The 22,300-nt window shown below is 37.6% G+C and overlaps 1 long non-coding RNA gene across 1 annotated transcript; it reads right to left on the reverse strand.

Annotated features, from left to right (window-relative positions):
- Nucleotides 1-850: 850 nt before the first annotated feature.
- LOC121083230 lies at nt 851-12,307 on the reverse strand. The gene is made up of 3 exons (XR_005826273.1): nt 12,244-12,307; nt 2,064-2,151; nt 851-931 (listed from the first exon to the last, which is right to left on the reverse strand). It is a non-coding gene; the product is annotated as an uncharacterized LOC121083230 (long non-coding RNA).
- Nucleotides 12,308-22,300: the final 9,993 nt, after the last annotated feature.

A 22,300-nucleotide genomic window follows, 5' to 3' on the forward strand; every position in this document is an offset into this window, starting at 1 on the left:
TCTACGATATAATGATTAGGTTTGCACCAGACACTCTATCACACTTTTCATCAAATCCATTAGAAACAGCTATCTAAAACAAGGACAGATAGTCAAAACAGATAGTCACATACTTACCTTTGCTATTTTCCAAAACCAGCTGTTCTTCAATATTCTTCCTTCTCTATTTATTAGGCATACAAATGCGATCTTAACAATAACAGTTTTACAGAGTATTTTATAATTTTACTTCAGCAACACTCATTGTAACTTGTGGATTCTTGGATATCCTAAACATTATTGAAATTACCTTGTTTAGATATTTATGAAAATTTACCTGCAATTATTACTCATTTGAGAGTTGTTTTGTTTTTGACCTTGTTCCCCATAAAGTATCAAATACACTCAACGATGGTTTTGGACATTCACATGGTATTACATTTCTCCTATTAAAATACATTTCCCTAATTTTTCAGGTAAATGTATATTTTATACACATAATTGACATTAAAATATTTTAAAAGGACCAGAGAAACTTGAAACCTTATTGTGAGGTGATTGTTTTTCACCAGGACCTTACCAGATTCCACTGAAAGGTAATACTACTTCTGATGTTGTCTACAAAGTCTGTATTTACCAGCTAGAGCATTGAAAAGAATCTTGAGACAATGTACTACCTCTGTGCCTGCTTACGTACCAGCTGAGAATTGTACTCTTATATTAAATTGTCATGAATAATTCCCATCCACATGGGATTATCTCTGAAAGAAATGCTGGGGGAGCCAGCCCAAAGGGCTGGAAACAAAAGGAAACTCTTAAGCAGGCAGAGCAGAAATTCAGACTGCAGTAGCATTGTCGGAGTCCTCCTTCACTGGATGCACCTTAAACATCTGCTTCTGATGCTGGCCCCAGGGTGGTCAGTAGGTGTAAAGGCATCTAGCAAGGTGGCATGCTAGAAAAGATGCATCGCTCTGATCAAATTGCATGCTTTAAAATGCATGATTAAAAATATCACCTATAATTATAATACTATGTACAATAAAATACCTAATAAATAAGATACAAAAGATTGAAAAAAATTAGGCAAGAAGAATATGACATATTACTTAAACCTTTCATGTATGAGAAATAAAGTAATAGAAAAATGTAAAGCCTTGTCAACACAAAAAAAGTATAAAAAAGGGAAAGTGACTGAAAATTCACACAGTAATTTTAAATTGTGTAATTGCGAGAGGAAATCAGAATCCAATACTGTAATTATACTTTATGACTCTATCTAGACTTAGAGGCAGTATTTTTTCTTGAAATATTTTGCATAGACTAATTTAAAGGCAACATTTTCCAGGGAATACAAGACTGTCTGGAAGTTGGTTGTGATAATGCTTCAGCCTTTCTCTGCCACATGACAGTCACTGCACCTTGGAGCACTTCTGGCTCCAGACCCCATATTCTCTGCCATGTACAAAACAAGCTTTACAGACACACAGTGCTTAAGAGTCATTATGAACACCAGACCAGACACCAGCCGCAGCCTCTTTTTCTAGATGCTGCAACGATGTTAAAACCAAACTGAAATATAAATATTCTTTTTGCCTATTTTTTGACAGTACTCTGAGGCTTTGCAGTTAAGATTTGAGACTCAAAAAAGCAAACCAGTCTAGCAAAGCCTTGTAGTTATTGGTCTTTGGCAATTCTAGCTACACAAAATTTCTTACAGAAATGAATTATGGAAACCCACCAGCTCATGTTTATTTTCATGATGATTTTTTTTAAAGTGATTAACACTGAAATAATATAAGTAATTCAAAACATTAGCCTTCCTAAAGTAATAGTCTCCTACAGAGAAAAAACAAGCTGCATATATGATGTATTACACAAGCATCACAATGAACTTACTATGCAAAAAGATACATACGAGAAAAAGCTACAAAAACCTAGACAAAAGTGTAACCTGACTATTTTCTCAGATGGAACTCATAAGCTTTTTACTCAAAATCAGAAGCCAGACTTAGTGGCAAGCTTCTGAAAACTTGCACAGCTCTGATAAGAAAGGACATCTCTCATAAATATTCATTAAAAATTACCTTTTCTGGATCATGAATTTTTCAAACAGACACTGGTTTGACCTCTGCAAGGAACAAAACCCAGCCCATAGCAGAATGTCTCCATTTTCTGAAAAAAAATTATAAAAATAATAATAATAATTTTAAAAATATATTTTCTGGGTGAGCGTCTACTTTGTACAGTGCGTGAGGCTCTGGGTCAATTACCTTTACAATCCAAGCATCCAAGCATTAATATTAAATTCAAATTACAGTCTTTAAAGTCTGAAGTGTTACCTTCTTATTTTCTTGAAAAATTGATTGTGAGGCAAGACAATGATTTGCATTTTAAAAAATTTTCTAAACTAGCATCACCATTCCTCACACATCTTTCAGTTCAAACAAGACAGTTGTAATGGATAATCTTAAAGCCCTTCATTAACATCTCCAGTGCTAGGAAGACTGGAGTATGCTTGTAGGTCTTCTCAAGCTGCTTTATCCTGCTAGCTGTCTGGAAAAATGGGGATTCCTTTTGCATCTGTGTTACCACACCAAAGAAAACATACAGCTTATTCAGTGCCACCACATGGGTGCTGTGACAGCTGGAACCCATGAGCACCATGCTGGAGAAACCTTTGCCGGGCATACTCGCTCCCTAAGGGCTTATTTACATAGACATTTCAATCTAACTTTTGCTAATTGCTAGTAAACACTTGTGATACCCATTTTAAGCAACTTTAGGTTTTAAACTATCATCGTATCAGCAGCTTCAGCTTTTTGCTGATCACCTTTACCTGAACATCTATTTGATACACAGATAAAAATAGCATCAGCCTATGCAGACAGAAACAGTAGGCTCAACCTCACACACAAAGAAGTGGCTCGGAAACAGAGACCTATCCCATACAACTGTATTTCAACTTTGTGTGTACAGGAGAGAAACACCATGCTTTGTGTGGCTTGCCACATAAGCATCATAATAATTTCTCCTTGTAATCTCATTATTTTAGGGTTACTTGAACACTAAGGATGGAAATGAGAGATTTCCTTGTATCATTTCTTTTAGTCATAGGAATCCGTGTAGGAGATGTGTTAAGCAAAAGATATAGAGAATTTTTTTTCAGATGTTCTATTCAATTCTTCCTCCCTCCAGCCTGTATGCATGCAAAGATCTAAATGTAACAGAACTGTAGCTGTAGCTAACAGCGGAAAAAAAATGGGAAGCTGGAAACTTAAGATTTTGGTATGCTTTTATAAAATTCAGCTTAGCACACTGTTTTCAAAAAAGATAATCCATTTAAGAAAATTTGCATGATTTATTATTGCTTATGATAAATACAAAACTCTTGTAGTGCAGAAACCTAACTGGACATGCTAGCAGGGTTTAAGCTGTGTATTCGTAGAACTTTAGCAACAAAAAAATTATATGGGAAGAGAATGAATTGTATCTCTGCGAGCATGGTAGGGATAGACACATGGCTACATCAGCAGAGTAAAATCTAGGCACAGTAATAGCTGTGTTCTAGCAAATGCTTGAAAAATGTTCAGCATGGAATGGGACTTCTGGAAACTTCTTGCTTAACTCTCTATTTTTACATACATTTATTTAATTTGTCCATGACAGAAAATATATGCACACTTTGAATGCCGAAGGAGACTGGTTTGTTTGGTATAGAGGACAGAAATCTGTCATGGACTTTTATCACATTTTACATTTCACTGCTTACGTGCAGAGAGAGAGGAAATGAAGCAAACTGGTTGCCAAAGATTCAAGATGTGGCGAATAATATATGCTCCCCCTTTCAAAAGCAAGGTGCATATACACGTATAGGCTATTCATTATGAACAACAGAATTGCTATTTGCCTATTTCAAATGGAATCCAAATGTGCCAAGCACAGCAAGAATACTGAGAGCAAAGAGTGCTTAATATTCTAGCCCAGCTCACTGAAAAAAGCACTGAATTGACAGAGCAGTGTTCTGTAGAGCAACATGATGTGTCTGCTTTAAATGGAGAATAATGGATTTAAGTTTAGTGCAGAACTAAAGGGCTCAATTACTATTCATGAATTCTGAAATGTTCTACTACAGAAACTTCTTTTGCATGAAATGTTCATCAGAATCAATGTGTGGAACTACAAAAAGTAAACCTTGCCCCCTCGCACAATACAGTACTTACCTAGATTTGTGCATTACAAAAAGCATTGCTGTGGCATTTATCTAAAACCACCTAGACTACAGAACAAACTATTTTAAATAAATATGCTTCAGAGGGTTGTTGTAAGGAAAGCTGCTCTACCAGTGTCATTTTCTGTTTCTTTTAGACAACCGCTTTGCTGTTTGCCTAGCCTGAGATGGGCCCAGTGCTTCAGGAAAACTCTTTTCATGAGGTTTGAAGTAGCCTTTCGGTCAGCAAAGTGAGCAGGCCAATTTGAAGGGCTTCTGTAACGTAGCTGCATTTTGGTCAGAAATTGTATTAACACTGAAACTGTAGAAGTTCCAGAAATCGTTTTGTGTTATTTCTGTAATTGTTCAAAAGCATAGTCCTCATTCAGCGTAGAGTCAGAACCAGCACTTAGATCCGGTACAATCTGGCACTCCACTGGAAGGACAGGCTTTATCCCACAAATCAAAAGCCTCATCAGCTTCTGTAGTTTTTCTCTATAATTTTTTTATGCAATATGGGATTTGGTTACCTGCTAAAATGCAATCAGAGAACTGTATTCTACCTTGTTTCATATATACAGTAGACGTATGATGTCTCATGAAATTATTCTTGACATTTAAGCACACGAATGTTTAGATGTGGTTGCCCCTTGCAGTACATATTTTAATTAGGACTAATCACAAGGAAAATTTTTACTCAGAATGAGAAAATGGTAGTGCAACATGTCTTTAATATAAGAAGTTATTTTTATATACCTTCTAATTATGTTCAAGTAATATTCCCCCGTAAAAATTCATCTGTGTTGTATTTCTTTGTAACTTAGGGCCAAATTAATCATCTGTCTGCTTGGAAAACATCTGCCATTCAATATTTATTAGCATATAAAGAATGATAATTCTGCAAACATTTGGGTTTCCTGCATTGTAATTGAGACTAGCATGGGCTGGGGGTGTGGGGGGTTGGGGGGTGTGTCGTTATTGCCCCCCCAACAACAAAACGCTGTTTTCTGAGTGTGGGCTGATGACTGTTGGTCCTAAAGGTGCCTTTCAGGGGCTCTGTGTTAACAAGCTACTTCTGTTTGCATATTCCATCCCTCAAAGTAGCACATGCATAATTTTATCATCATTGTGTGCCATCTGGAGCATGCTGACTGAACTGCAGTTTTAAAATTAGGTCTAAGGAATAATTTGGTTGCTTGGATCTGGGAGTATTACACGTTTTGAGGCCTCTTTCGCATATAATATGTGTGGAGTTTGGTTAGGACTTAGTCACTATTTGCATTAGAGTAGGAAATCCATTGTGGAGATCAGGCTGGTTTACCCTCTCGGCTCTCCTTTTCCTCCAGTGAGCTAGAATCCAGTAGCGATGAAAAACAAATCTTATGCCTATCACAGAGGTGATATCCCTAAATTTTTGTGATTCCTCATCCAAGTGGAACAAGCTATGAACAAAAGAGGTCCTGTCTGTGGTTTTATACTTCCAGATCTGAAGAATTACAGGGAATGTGAAGTAACAAACCACCTGCAAAGAAAATGTAATAAATTGATGATACTCATCCAGGATCATTTGAGAAAGAAACTTGAAAGCTCTGTAAGTTCCCTTGTAAGTTTTAAGCCATGTTTTGAGGAAGAATGGCAAGAGCATGTCTGGAAAGAGAAATAACTGCAGGAGCAGAGACGTCTACTAATTGCAAGTTCATCTGAAGAAGGAAACCACAGGAAAAAAGGCTTCCACTGCCAGGGAAATGCCACAGGGAATGAATCCTTGACTCTTTAAGAAGCCACAGCCTAAGGCCAAAGAACAGAAAGCAGACAGACATGATATGCAGTCGTTCCTTAACTGAGACCTGCATTCCTTGCAGTAAAAAGAAGCTTGGTTTTTCTTTTTACCTTTACACATAAAAATTTATGGGTGTCTTTATTTAGTTCAAAACTATATTCCTAGAAGGTGAAACTGCAATGTGTCTGTGTTGCTGGCACACTAGACAAGGTTGAGTTGAAGCCTTTTACGGAGCTGGGTATCTATGGGAGCTGGACACGAGATCTTGCTTGTGTGAGGGGCTCTCTGACCAAGGGTGGTGGGAGCCAAGCTTAGAACCTTGTGAGGATGTCTTCCTAGCTGAACTTCTGCAAAGCTGTGTGGCAGAGCAGTTCAACTATAATTTTAATTTTTAGAGAGGTTAAATTTGAAAATTGCAGATGATCGAACAAAAGATAGAAAGCCAGATTGGTTGGACTTAATTACTTCAGTGGCTAAGAAAACATAATTTAGAGAAGGCAGGTTTTGCACATCACAGTGTAGTACTGAATAGGGACTGCGGTGTTACCTTACTGAATTTTTTTAATGCATCTTGGTTAAACAGTGACAAAGACTAGACTCAGACAATTTATTTTATGCAATCTAATGTCACTGGGACTACAGCTGAGATTACTTTAGGTAGCAAAATTTATCAGGGTTCATCCAATTGAAACAGTATAGATTAACCGTTGCCATAGAAACACATGATTTTGGCATAGTAAACAGAAGAACAGTACATCTAGCCTGGTATTTCACTTCTAAGGACTATCATCTCATTCTTCATGGGGCGATTAGGATAAAACACATATCATATGCACCTTTCCATAAATTTGAGACTGTTAAAACACAGCATTCTTGGAATTATCTAAGACTCATGCAAAATTGCTTCACCCTATTCTATCCATGCACAAAAGCACAACATTTTCCAACATTAAATGTATGCAAGTAAATTAACTTCCTGTAAGGTAAGACTTCTGATCTCTCTTTTTTCCTGACAGCTAATTGTCCATATTTATTTGGACAACTTTCAGGTATCTTCAAGTGCATTTTATAAATACAAGTCACCCTTCTTGCAAACAACATAAAGTGAAAATACATGTTAAATCACATCACTAGCTCAACCATTCTTCTCTTATATGTCTTTAAAAATCCAAGTAGTGTGTGAGTTTGCTGATTTCCTACAATTTAATTTATATAATTTTATTTTTCTGATAGCTATGACTAAGAGAATCTCCTTTCTTGACCACACAGCGTTATTCCATCTCTTCACATGTGGGCAAGACAGACACAGAGAAACTCACAGATATTTAAATCAGAAGCAACCATTTGGGAATATGGTCTGACATTATGTGCAACACAAGCGATGCCACTTATTCAGCCATTCCTGTGTCAACTACCTGCAACATTCAGACAGACACCCAGTCTCGATTTACAGGCCCTGTGTCAAAGAGGACTTAACACGTATCTTCCCATTCTGTTCCAGCCGTTAATCACCGTATCTGTAAACATTTTGAGTCTTATTATTAGTTGCAACTTAGCCTACTTTTCAGTTTTTATGTCTTCAACTAGTACATTTCAGAGATGCATAATATTGGGCATCTTCTCCACAGGTAGCAGGTTACTGACTCAGAACAACTTTATTATTAATCTTTTTTCCAAATAAACAATGTAAATATGTTATTAAATATATGAATAAAGATTAAGCTAGTTTAGTTTTTCACTCTCTAGATTGTCATTTTAGATTAGAGGCAAAATGTATACATATATATGTTAGAAAGAATGAGATACTGGTAACAGTAACTCAGTGGGGAAGTGGATTCTGTTTTACCTTTGCAACACCTTCACGTTAAAGAGACGTGCATTTTAATGAGAAGTGTAACTCAGAAACTGCAAAATATTGAGACAATCTTTACTGAACTGAATATACTCTTTCACCACATATTAGATGTCACTTTCTCTTTCCCTTGCCTAAACCACTCCACTATTAAACACAGATGGAAGCTCACAAATGATCAGAATCTCACCATCTCTGTTTTTGTGTGCACAGCCTTTTGTTACTGTTCTTACATAGCCACTCTGGTTAGAAAACTCATACATATATATATATATATATATACATATATATATATATATATATATACATATATATATATATATATAGTACTACATTTCTCACTGCATACAGGAAACTTCATGCAGACAAAATGTTTTAAAATATGTTACACTTATTAAGCAAGATAATTCATGTATATAACTAAATACATTGGTTCCACCTGAACTCATTGATTCTTATTAAGAACATATTCTGTTTAATTCTATTGGTATTTGGGGTCTGGAACAAATGTTAACTGCTCTGTGAAAAATACACCACAGATCCTTAAGATGTATTCTACCTTAGCAGGGACTGGAAATGTGTTATTTAGGATGTCAGATAGGTGGCCTTTTGAAAGGATAAGATCTCTTTAGTCTAAAGAATAATTATTATTTTCTTGAACACTTTTTTTCTTAATATTGTAGGCTCTCTATAAGGTCTTTTGCTTTCATAACCCCAAAATCTTTCCACGATAAATAGTATTGTGGTAGGCCAACTTTGGCCCAGTGCCAGATGCCCATCCAGCTGCTCTCTCACTCACTCTTTTCAGCTGGACAGGGGAAGAAAATAAAACTGAAAAGCTCATGGGGCAAGAGAGACAGGGAGATCACTTGTCAGTTCCCATCACAGGCAAAACAGACTTGAGGGAAATTAATTTAATTTATTGCCAATTAAAATAGATTTGGTTAGTGAGAAACAAAGTAAAAAAAAATAAAATAAATAACACATTGCCACCCTTTTGCCAGACTGAACTTCACTCCCTCAACCTGGGCAGAGCAGGGGACTGGGGAATGGGGGCATGGCCCGTCTGTAACAGCTCCCCTCTGTCTCTCTTTCTCCTCATACGATTCTCCTGCTTCAGTGTGTGAGAGGCTAATAACAGGTGGCAGAGCCTTGATGTTCTTTCTCTATTGCCTTTAAACACAGTTTATAGTAAAAATCTGCATATAAAGACATATTTTCAAGACTGTTCTCTTCCTCATTCTGCTTTCTGCTCGTGAGCAGGGGAACTACTTCACATCTGCTTGGGATTAAAGAATGAAAGAGAATGGATGGAAGGAGACCGAGAGTAAATAAGACTGGGGACATTAGAGACCAGGTTACATAATGCTGTTGTCACCAATTAACTGTTTTGGTATGAGTTTATCCTGTAGTATTTGTATTATGGTTAAACTGCAACATACATGTATTGTGAGACTTCAGGTTTTGCTACAGGATCAGAATGTCTTTTCATTTTTAAAGATTAACAGGCTGTGGGAAGATGCTTAAATATAAACAATTCCTATAACACCATCACAAACCAGGAATTATTTTTCTTTGATCATTAATCTTGGTAAGATCAAACATCAATAGAATTAGTCATGTTCAAAAACCAATTTATATATGTATAAACCAATGCTTTCTAACTTGGTGTCACTCCGTTTTAAGTCAAAGAGCATTCTCCACTCGATTGAGTAGGAGAATGCTTGTGTCACTGCTTTATTTCCATTCACGTATTAGAAATGGCACTTAGAGGTATATATTCTGTCAATTCTAGGTACCTGAACTCTACTACTTTTGCCTTTGAGAATATTCATGTTGGTGTTCAGGAGTTTGTAACTTTCATTTCTACATGATACAGACTTCTACAAAGTAAATCTCAATAAGCTTCTATAGCAGAAAGTGTCCTATTTGTACCCTTTTTTTCTTTTCTTTTCTTTTTTTTTTTAACTTTTTTTTTCTCCAGCTAAAATGCAGGGCTGGCAGTTTGTAAGGTGACCAAAAGATGAACACAGTTTTCATACTTTCTTTTCTGTGAAACACGGTACCATATACATCCATCCGAGACAGTAGTAAAAGCTGCTGTTCAAGAAGAAAGTCATGAAGTGTACTAGTGATGAACTAACCCCAGAGGGTAAGCCTGCTTTGAATGGCCTCCAGAACTTTGGTTCTTTACACAAAATATTCAAGCATTCCAATATTACTCTGCCATTCCAGAAACTTCAAACACATTTGATCTCATCAGATACTTAACACTGTGTGTTCTAAGTCAAACTGAATACATCACCAGAACAGCAAAAGTATTTCTTCAGTTCTGCTTCTTAATATGGCCAGGAGTCCTATTTTGTGCCCTTTTGCCAACCAGCCGGAGCTCAGCCTTGTTCTGGTTTGGTTTCAACGAGTTGTTCTTCGTCTGCTAACAAATATGAGCCAGTGCCTGGGTTAGGTTGGCAGCAATAAAGTTTTCCTACACTGCAATGGATAAGCAGAGAAAATAACATCTGCATACTGTTGATGTCAAAGTTCAAAATAGCTCACCAGCTCCTATAGCTCTATGATGCACTGCAAAGAACAGAACAGAAAAACAATCCTTACAGAGCTTTGAAAATGGAAGTACTCATAGTTTTGTTTGGTTTAATCATTCTGCTAGGCAAAGGAAAACAGACTGTTTTGGTGATGGTCTCCCTGACTTGCAGTCTCCATCAGATAGGACTTTATGTCACTGTCAGCAATTCCAAAAGGAAGGGACAAGTCCAAGCTGATTTGAATGCAGAACTGCCTTCTGTTTAGTAATAGCAAGCAACCAGCCCTAAGTACTACTGAACCTGATGCAAATCCATGGTTTCCAGTTTGTATCAAGCTTAGGATGTCGGCTTCACCTGAGATGCTGTAAGCAGCTGCTATTTTGCTCCTCAGTGGAGCGGCCCATTTGATCCTGGATGGGAGTCGGACATAGCAGGTAAAATCTCCACAGTTCATAGGACTTAAAACGTCATTGTGATGCACAATATTTGCATTATCTCCAGTTGCTTTGAAAATGCTGGGAAACTGAACTTCAGACTCTAAGATCCATATCATGAATTCTTCAGCTAAGTAACTGACTTCTGTTGAGTAAGACTGTGGCCAACCCACTCCCAGACGTGATGGAGAACACTCTTTAGAGCATCCTACTGTTCAATTGGTTTGAATGAGATCAAAGAATTGTGACAGGTCATGTGTCTGCACCATGTGAATTAAGACATGCTTCTAAACATGAAAGAAGTAGTCATGGCAACATTATTCAAAGATCTGGGCTGGAGGCACAATGTCAAGGGACACCAAAACAGTTTCATATCTCACGCTGTCCAACATAACTTTGGATACCATGCACGCAATTTTCTTCCTATATATGAAACTGCATTTGACATATTCAACATTCCAAAACTTCCAAATATTTTCTGCTTCACACATCAGTAATTTTCTCTATAAGGAAACAAAGTTTTAAAACCTCACATGCTCTCCAGCAGTTTTGTTGCATCTGCATCCACTGTACTTTCCTCAGAGCAGTAAACACCTACATCATGGCTCCTCTTAATCTCCCTTTCATGAAGACTGCAGGCCTAATTTTTCCTTTCCTCACAGTTACAACACCTGCAACTGTTTGTCATCCTAATGACAATATTCTACATTTCTCCAATATGGTGTCCAAAATACACAAGAGATTTAGAGATGTTTTCTCCGTTTTTTTTTGTTATTATTTTGGCAGGACAGAGAATAATAGAAACTCTTGTTTTCTTCTATGTTTACACCAAAACAAGTTTAATTTTTTCTCAGTTTTTCTGGACATTTTTCAACCATTGGCTTTTTAAATTAGACACACTCAAATATAAAATAAAATACAGACTGAAGTTTGATCAATTTCAGATTAAAAATAACCTGATGCTAGACAAATTTTAGAGTAGCTATGTCAGAATGTTGCTCACACATAGGTTTCTCTACAGCCATATTCTGCCTTTACCCATCTCACAATTGTTTACCATCTAGATAGGCTGCATCCTTCAATTCAGAGATGCATCTTTTAAACTTGGTTCAACTAAATTCTTCATGACCATTCATTTGCTATTATCTCCAAGCATACAACCCACTGGCATGACACCTTTTAAATCTTGGAAGCCAACCCAGCTAGTATATATCTCATAATTTGACAAAAAAAAAAAAAAAAAAAAAAAAAAAAAAAAAAAAAAAAAAAACCACAGCTATTGTGTTCTAATGACAGGACAAAAGCAGTTACTTTGATATAGAAAAGTCTTTTGCCAAAAAAATAGAAAGGAGTGCTTAAAAAACAAACAGGCAAAGCAGGCACCCACAAAGCAGATCATACTGCTGTTAACTATTTGAAATGTTAGAAGTTAAATGAATTATACTTACAAAATATGATGTCCTTGTTGATAGTTCAGTGCTTTGCAACAGGCATTCCTCTAGAGTTTGTTTTTCACTCTGAACAGAAAATATTTTTGCATTAGCAAAAGCAGCTGCTTTTTTCTGAGTGTTTCAGCTCTTTTACTTTTCATCCCCCATGCAGCACTGGATCCCCAGTGCAGCTGCACAGGTGGGCATCTCTGAGCCTGATGTCTTCTTAAATCACCTCTCACTGGCAAAGGGACAACTGACAGGTAGACCACAGTTACGGTAGGAGGCCTGCTACCCAGGACACAATAAACAAGGGTTCAAACAGGCGACCTCTAGGTTTCCCTTCCAACCTGAATCTTGCGGCATTTCTCAGGATGATCTTTCCCAGCAGAGCACCTTCAGCAGCCAGGGGCAGATGCAGCAGAAACCATCCAGGCACCTCCAAACATAATCAGTTCCAGAAAGTGTCCAGGCTCTGTCTTAACATGAAGTCCCTAATCCTGCTGGTGGTAGTATCATTAAAAGAAGGAAGAGGGATTTCTGAAGGCAAATTCTACCTCATTCATGTTCTAGCTCAGAACATGCTATCACCAAACTGCTGCGGTCGACTTCAGTAGACTTAAGAGACTGATAATTTGTTAGAGGTATCTAATTCTGCCACTCATTTTCTCACTACTCACACATTTTACCACCACAACCAGTGAGTCTGAGTATTTAAAAGCTTATTTAAATATGTTAGCTTTATAACAGTCATATAGGCATATGACTGTCAGCTTCATGCTCTCTTGCTGCCACTTACCATAGTTCCAGAAACTGTGATGTGTGAATTTTCTAAGAGACCTTTATACACAGGAATAAATCCCTTTCTTTTCTCACTGTTTCCCAATCCCTTCTCCATATAGAGTGAACTGGAGATATTCAAAAGCCGTCTGGACACCGTCCTGGGCAGCTGACTCTAGGCGGTCCTGCTTGAGCAGGTTGGGGTGGAGCAGATGACCTCTGGTGGTCCTGTCCAGCCTCAGCCAGTCTGTGATTCTGTGAATTTGGAATCATGACACTTTACATCTGGTGAGGACTTGTGCCATAGGACTTTCTGACTGTACTGAGATATGCTGGTTTCCACTCCCCTGAAAGGTGAAAACCCTGAACGACCGAGTTCAGCAACATACTTAGGCACCTCCTCTAAGTTAGAACACCCAGAAAAATAAATTACTGCAGTATAAATACATTTAAACTCATAACCAGGGGTAAAATTCTGTTACTTGACAGGCAAAAAAATATTTTGCATTTCCCAGCAGGAGAAATTGCTTATAAGTACTTAGGTTTGTTAAAATTGCTTCAAGCATTCTCTGACGATCATAAAACAGAAGTGACATTTCACTGGATTCTGTCCATATAACTCTCTGTTGATCTTGGTTAATCTTTAGATGTTATCCTTCTTTCGAGGTCACAAACTTCACAGTGATATCTACATTGCTTGTACGGTGGCAAAATATTAGAAGCCAAGTAACATAATTGGGGTTTTTAAAAAAACATTGCACCTTGCCACAGCAAGAACCAATTAGCATACCGAACAGACTATTTTGGAACTGTTTGGGTTGATTTTTCAATTCATTCTGGAATGTAAATACAGCTGATGTATGTACACAAGAATTACTGTAAATGAAAATTCTGACATTTTTTCAAAGCTTCTGGAAATAAACATTTTGTGCGATAGTTCTGTCAATTCATTTTACAAGAAACAGCTGGAGAAATTATTTTTAATCTATGTGAAATCATATACCTAGAGTTGTGAAGATGCAAAACAATCTATGGTTCTTCATTTCCGAAGATACCACCTTTGTCACTGACGATGAAACTCAGGAAAAGGAGACATAAGGACAGATATTCACAGTCCATTTAAAAACAAACATAGACATCCAGCTTTGTATGAAAGCACTTTTTCCCTTGCAACACCTCATTTTAGACAATACTACTTGTACATTTTCTTTGCTTTAAGGAAAAAAAAACCCTGTGCTTAGTAAACATAGGGCAAGTTTAACACTTGTGAAATATTTAAGTCTCCTAAATTTGATCTCCTTCATGTGTCTTTCTCCCATGCAATATTTACTTTCAGTCTTTGCTATGCAGCTCTGACTTGTCTGTCGAGGTGGGCAATAAAGAATTCACAAAAATATATGTGGCTTCTAATGCTGGTCCTGCAGTAGCCCTAGCATAAAATATATTAGTTTTCCACAAGCTCCATCTTTGTTATTTTAGACAACATTCCCACATCTTCACCAGGAACTAGAGGGGGGAAGAAGCACCCAAGGAAGGTTGTATTTTAGAATGAGAATACACTCAAGCTGAGAGTCCAGGTGCTTTTGGACATCTTCTCAAAATGACATCTCAATAGAGGAACCAAATTATTTTTCTTTTTAGACTAAAATGAAGAGGATTCCATAGAAATTATTCTAAAAAGGTGATTGTGGCTTTCTATTCTCTTACTTTCCTGCAGCAGTATCCTGAGTGAACTATTACTGAATGACAAAAATTTAATTAAAGTCCAGGAGATTTGTGTGCTTTCCCTGAAATCTTGATGGAAATATAAATCTAAGGACATTTCACAGGTTCTCTCTTTTATTTCATACAATATGTCCCTCAAAGGGTGCTTGTTACATCAGCTTCCCATTCTGGCACCAGGTCCCTCAGGAACTCATCAGTGGTCCTTCAGGGATCAATGGAAGACTTTTACTTAACTGTGAAACTGAGCCACCATTTACAAACAGCGGTCCTTGCAGGACACAGGAGGTCATTTCCGGGGAGTTCTAAAGTGGAAGGAAGAAAATCAATATGTAGTTTTAAAAATAACACTGTCAGGGAAGAGAGGGAACAGTCATACCATGGGACACTTTATTATTCTTTATGTGTGTGTGTTACAGTATCAGGCAGCAAGCACAAGGTTTTCTACACCATGTATTAAGCAGAAGGCATTTTTCCAAATGGAAAATAATGCAAGTAACTGATATATTTAAACGTTAGCATCTTTCAGAAGCAGCAATAATTTTAAAGAAAGGAATATCTAAGAAAAATTGGAAATGCTAAAAGACATGTAATTATCAGCTCCAGTTTCAAACATTGCTCCTTCTAATGAGTTATCTCATTTTAACTTCTTTTCATTGAGCAGAGGACAGCCTCACAAATCTACATTAAACGGTTTGCATTTACCTTAATCGGTTTCTAGTGTCACACTGTAACCAGCCATTCAACCTGGTGGCAGGTATCTCTTACAGTGAGGGGACAGCAGCAGTTAGCACCAGGTTTTCACAGTTCTATCAGCTCTCACCTGGTTGTGTGAATTTTGAAAAGTGCTTAACGCTTCACAGCTCTCATTTTGGAAAATCTAGTCAGCTCTGTTTCCAATTACCACTCCTCCTGAAATTTAAAAATCCATTGCTAGATGCCCAATCAGACCCCAAATTCTTTTGAGAATCTTCCCAGACTACTGCTTATATTACAGTAGTATACCTGAAACCTGTTAGACACAGACATGAATAAACTGATTCTGTATTAAAAAACTAATTAATTTTTGAGATCTTGGCATAGATTAGTGCTTGCACAGAAGAAAGGATCAAATCTCTTACACTGGATGGTCAGTGGGAGCTTATGTTACAGAGACCCTTGCAATGGCATCTTTGACTAAGTTGGGAAAGACCCCCTGAACCACTGCTCTGCTCAGCCGCAGTAATCCAGCTGGTCCATGGTCTTAATGTGACCACCCTGGGCCACCTGCATGATCCATTGCAAGTGGCTACTTAAAACTGCATTCAAGATACACTTCCCAAGTATCTCACATACAAAAGACTGTCCTCCATGACCTTTTCTGCCTCTACAGAAAGTTTCTATTGACTATTTAGAAGTGTCTTATCTCTGTACAATTTTATCAATTTTGCAGCAGAAACCCCCTGGAGGAGTGTCTGGAAGGAGGGTACAGATTCTCCACCACAGATGTTTATCACCACTTCTAAGGACATAAATTGGTCTGCACACAGCATACCCAAAGAATTTTTTTATTTGATTGGTGGTGGTGGTTCAGAAATCTTTGTTGAAATTCTATAATTAAAACATTTATCAAAACAACATCAGAATACAGCTGTTAAAAAGCACCTGTATCCAAGAAACCAAAATATTTCTGCAGTACATGCTGCACCACAAAATGCAGCAGTTACTCACAGAGCACAAGAGAAACCTCCTTCCATTGCCAATTTGATTTTATACTCCTTCTATTTTTTTGCCTTTTAAGAACTTGTATCCTCTTTGTCATTGAAAAGAAACACGTCCTCAAACTAAAAGCCCTGCAAAATAGTATCAATGTTAATGTTTAACAAAAGTCACAGACTCCTAGTTGTAGAGTTTTCCTCTTTTCTTCTTTTCTTTAACAAACAGTAAAATGTTAGTGGGTTTTCTTTAAATAAATAAATAAAATAAAATTAAATAAAATTAAATTAAAAAAAACAAAAAAAAAAAAAAAAACCACAAACAAACAAAAAACCCGACCAAAACAACACAAAAAGCAGTAACCAAACCAACCCAAACTGGGGAAGAATGGGAGAAAAAACATCAATATAAACAAACAAAAAAATCCTGAGTAAAAACTTCTAAAATACCAAAGTGTCTTACAAGCTTCATCCCATTTTCAAAAGACACAAAGGAGAAGTAGTAACCTAGGACTCTCGGTGAATTTAGAGAAGCATATTTAGACAGAGATATGCAAAATCCTCTACTTACACTCCACGCTAACTAGGTACAGATCACCTAATTCTAGAAGATATACATCTGCATTAGTATTTTGTTTTGGGAGAGCTAATGTACCACGATAGAGCAACTGGGTGGTTTCTGTTTGGAAGATTGTTACATTCAGGCACAGGAGATGAGGATCACCTGCACAGGAGCAGGAACACTTCATGCATTTTGGGAACAGTCATCCCTAAGGCTGAACTGAGTAAGCTTCATGCCTCTAAACGGGGATATGTTCGCACCTGTGGTTTATGCTAATCCAGGTCTGTGCTGCTGGTGAAAGGGATGGTTCAAAGCTTTCTTCTGGGTACATTCCTGCCCTTTCCACTTTTGTCAGTGCTACCTGTGTGTGCAGCCATGGGGTGTGCTGAACCAAACAAAAATACTCAAGCTATTGGGTCCCACACTGGTTAAACCAACGATCCTGTGGGCTTTGGGATACAACTATGAAAAAGGCATAAATATGCTGCTCCATTTTTTTTTTTTATTTTATCTTTTTTAGCAGAACACTGCTTCTACTTTTCAGATAGCAGAAAATCAGAAAGGAAAAAGTTTCCTATTTCCTGTACCTCAGCAATCCAACTATGCAGTTGCAGAACAAATCCATACTTTCAACTACTATGAAAACTGACAGCATATCATGGTTAATCCAGTTGTGTTGTTAACTGGCATTAAGAGACTGGGAAGACTGGTTTGAGGGGGCTGCTGCTGTCACTGATGAATTTTAGCAACCTGACAGAGACAGGCTTCTCCATCTTTTGCAACCTTTTTGTCATCTGTGTGTTAAGTATTGCAGTAATTGTCTCTGTTTTGCCTGTTCTCAATTTGTATATATTGCTATTTTAAGACAAAAAGGACAACTGGGTGAGGTGGAACTTTCTGGTGGAAAGAAACCACTGAACCTCCTACAAGTGCTGGATGAAGGGGGCAAGTCTAGGGAGAAGAAATGAAATTTAGAAAACAGGAGAACAGGGTACAAAAAGCCCCTATAGTTAGAAATAAATTCTTGGCCTTCCAGAGAGATCCGGCTAGGGTTTGCTGTAATTCAAAGTTGCCTCAGTTTTAGCCTGGAAACACAAACCTTTCTGCAAGGACACTGAGGTTTGGGAAAAAGTTGGTTATAAATCATTTACTCTCATTTTCTGCTTAACCTGGCTTGTCTGGCTTTCTCTCTTAAAAAAGTTAAACCAAATAGATTATAGTCTAAAACCCCATGAATCTTTTTAAATACAAAAATCTTTTGATCTTCCTTGGGAGGCTCACTGTCAGGAAAAATGGGTCTACACAGCTCTGTCTCCTCGTTTGGGGCGTCGTCATACTTACCTCCTTGCTGTACCACCAGGCACCTAGCAGTTGTAAGCAGTGACTCACTGTCCCTAGAGACACTATCACGGTACATCTGGTATAAGGAAGGAGCAGGAGAACAAGTCTAAAAACAGAACAAAAGAGAAAGATGAAGAGTGAAGGGAATATGGATCTATGCAGTCTAGGTAGTACAGCCAACAACTGGAAGAAATTAATGTAAGTGCTTTGTCTCCTTATGAAGTCAGGTAGAGATACACTAAAGGAAACTGTCTTTTCTTAACCTTTCAGATACTCAGAAGCTATTTAGCAGTTTATAGATAAATTAGTCAAAACCAATTACCATTTTAGCTTATAAAATTTGAAAATATTTCTCTTTTAGAATTGTTTTAGAAAGTGAAGAATGCCATCTGAGAACACCAGCAGAGGAAGAAACTTGCGAAAGAAACTTGCGAAGCCTTTTCAACAAATCTGAAATACAGTTCAGATCCTGTTAAATTAGAGAGCTTATGAAATCAATAATCTGAGGTCAAACAGTGATGGCATTAGAAATCAAGAACTGTGAAGGAGTGCTAGGAGAACTTAATAAAAGTATTAATTAATTAATTAATAAAAGAAGGCAGTATCAAAAAGAACAGAATTAAAACAGAAGGACAAACTGATGGCCTTTGTTAGCAAACACCAGGGCATACGGAACAGGAAAAAAGAAAACAGCTTAAGGCTAAAAAGAGATATCTGCAAAATACTGCTGGAACAAGTTGATACAAGATAGCATGAAAGGTTACTCAAAATTTTGACCAGGAAATAAACCTTGAGCAATACTCTATGCTTGGACAGGGTCATAATTGAAATTAAAACATTTTGCAGAAACCTGCAGTCAAAGAACTGAAACTAAATGTGCATCGTATGCACAGTGAACAAAGAACAAAAATTCCTTTATGGGAACTGTTCAAGAGAAAGCTAAATTCAGAAGCTGTGTTTACCTCCTTGAATATGAAAAAGATTTATGACTTACAATTTAGACATTGATGCAGAAGCTAATATGATCTCCTGTATTTCACTAAATCATTTTCATAGAAAAAAACCCATCATGTTGAATACGGACAGATAAAACTCAGACTGTGCATTGGGATAAAGTTACTGTGAGTGAACGTGAACTAACTGGTAAAAAAAAAAAATCTTTACAGAGTGGTTTGCATTGTTTCAGGAAATAGTATCTCTCCTTGGATTGAAAACATTGCAGACTCTACAGCTCATTGAAAGAAATGCTTTGGAAGAAAAGGGAAAGGCAATGAGGATTTTAAAAGTAACTAAAAAGACTGCAAAACTACAGAAAGGCACAAAAATAGCTAGCAAACAGGCAAAGGACAGGAAGATAAAATTTAGAAATATAGTAGCAATAAAAAAAATGGCAAAGACAAGAGCAAAAAGTGATGCGTTGTGTATGAATACACTCAAAGGCAATTTAGATCAATGATCATGAGTGTCCCTTATGTGTTGATTCGTATCTTATGAGACAGTGAGTAGGTGCAGGTTCAAGGTTATTCCCCTTATTATCCAGAAGCTGAAGTATTTCAAAATGCAAACCTCCAGCATCTAAGATCATGCATAACGTCAGTATGTATTGGACTTGGCACCTTGGCTGGGGTGAGAACAGACAGTGAACTGCAACTCAATTATTCTGTATTTGTAAGTTATGTTAAAGAATGTGATTTTAAGTGTATTTTAAAATTCAGGCTTCAGCTACCTATATTCTACAAGCCTGTAAAAACTAGTATCAGTGTGGCAAAGCCCAGACTTTTGTTTGGCACCATAAAATTGGCATCCCCAAAATGAGAATACTGAATTACTTCTTGATATTGAATAACTATTCACTAGAAGGTTTAAAGGGAGACTGCCTGATTATGTAATAGCTTATATTGTATTTTTAGAAATGTTATGCCCACAAAAAGGACCGGGAAGAAGTACTATTGATAGCTGGATGCCTGAGCTAGCTTTTGCATACACGAGAGAGTATGTATGTGATATTATTTGGAACAGCTAAAGCTGTAATGGCAGGAAAGACTAAATCTTTTCACTTTGCTTCTGACTCCTGCCCAGAAAAGGGAAGGACTCTCAGCTTCTTCCAGAAAAGAAGACGGAAAAAGAAACGGACATTCAGAATTTAAGATCTGATACAGAGCAGGCAGGGGAGGAGACACTGCAGGAAAGAGCCAAGCAGGAGCTAAACCCCCTGAGGTACCCTGGATGCTGCAAGACAGGGAGGGTGAGCTCATGGGCTGCCTGCGATGCCTTGACACGAGGCTCAGAGGCTCAGAGTGCCAGTTCTGGCTCACTTTTCTCTCCAGTTCACCACGTTGAGACACAGTCTCCCACGTGCCTAAGTCCATCTGCAGAAGGTCAGGCAGTCCCACTCTGCTTCCCTCCATCTCCCGCTTCTGACTGCTCCCCTGCTTTGCCTCGTGTAGAAACAGGGGTTTCTCCGGGGAGGCAGGTCAGCACAGTAATCTGGCAGAAAACATGTTGCTTTAGCAGGTTTATTTTCCACCAGGCCAATAAACCAGCTGAGCAACCCCAGGCTTGCAGAGCCTCCCTTACAGCTTCGTTAACCTGATACATTCATTAAAGGCCCACCTTATTAGTTCTGATAACAGATACCCTGAGAGTATTACATGTGCAACTGCATTTTAGCATGATCTTCATACATGACATGTGCCATATCAGTTTTGTACTCAGACTTACGTCACTGGAATAATGATAGAAAGATCTGTATCTGGGGTGGGAAAAAAAGACAGTCTCCTGCCAAGAAGGGAGTGAGGGGTTGGGAGAGGGAGAAAGCAAAAATAAAACCCTCAAACCACCAAAAATCACAAATCTGTTGACTAAAATGTCAAGCACTCATTCCAATGGCTGAGATATTTTTTAAAGGACTCTGCACTGCCCTAACTTTGTTCCTCACTAAATAAAATAAAATAAATAATAAAATAATAAATAAAAACTGGGATATTTAATGGATATTACTTACCCTGGCACCAAAAGAAATGTGAGCTGTAAGAAATAAGTAGCATGTAGATTTCGGGAAAGTTGAGAATAAGCATACCAATTCACCGCTTATTAGCAATTGGTTTGTCCAAGGGCTGGTCACCTAAGCAACCTAATGCTGCTATGCATGCAATCCGCTTCCACTGAACTTTCAGTATTGATCATTTTATGTGACCACTATATACAGAGATGTAGACCACATCCGGTGTCTGGATGTGTGCCATGTCTAAGACAAATGAGGTTTACTATTAATCTATGCAGAAGAGTTAAAAACTTCGTAAGTCACTCTCTGATTTACCATTGTGATCTTGCATACTTTCTTCCCAATGGCTATGTACAGAATATAATTACACCCATCTTTTTCTTTTTTCTTTTTTTTTTTCTTTTTTTTTTTTTCTCTTGCTAGGAAGAATGCAATTTAGCTGAAGCTAAATGTTTTGTGAAAATGAATCAATTTCAGTTAAACATTTCCTAGGATGAATTCTTATACACCGAAGGCTTGGATGGAGAGTTAGGAAAGGACAGGTTGTGGAAAGAATCTGTCAGATCAGAAATAACAATTGCTTGAATCAGAATGGGCAAAAATCAATAAAACCTCACTGCTCCAAAAGAGGCAAAGCAAAGAATCTAGTTCAGCCATCCTCACTCCATGCTTTAAATACTCAGTAGCAGACAGTGCAAAGTCTTTCTTCCTCTGTGAAAACCTAGTCTCACATTCATTTTACTGCAAAATGAAATAGGCTTCAGACCTTCAGTGTTTCATAAAATGGATTTGCTTTTCCACTTTAATTATAACAGCGCCTTACTTAGGTAGTCAGCCAGCTTTTTGTCACCACACAACCAATGTCTTATTTGAGAAAATCCTTCCTGCCGCATGCTAATTGGGAAGATATAGCCCATGCTAAACCTTGTTCAAGTCAGACAACAAAAGAAATTAGTACAATGTGCAGTTATA

The sequence above is a fragment of the Falco naumanni genome, chromosome 2, assembly GCF_017639655.2.
Source record: "Falco naumanni isolate bFalNau1 chromosome 2, bFalNau1.pat, whole genome shotgun sequence".
In the NCBI taxonomy this organism is placed as follows: domain Eukaryota; kingdom Metazoa; phylum Chordata; class Aves; order Falconiformes; family Falconidae; genus Falco; species Falco naumanni.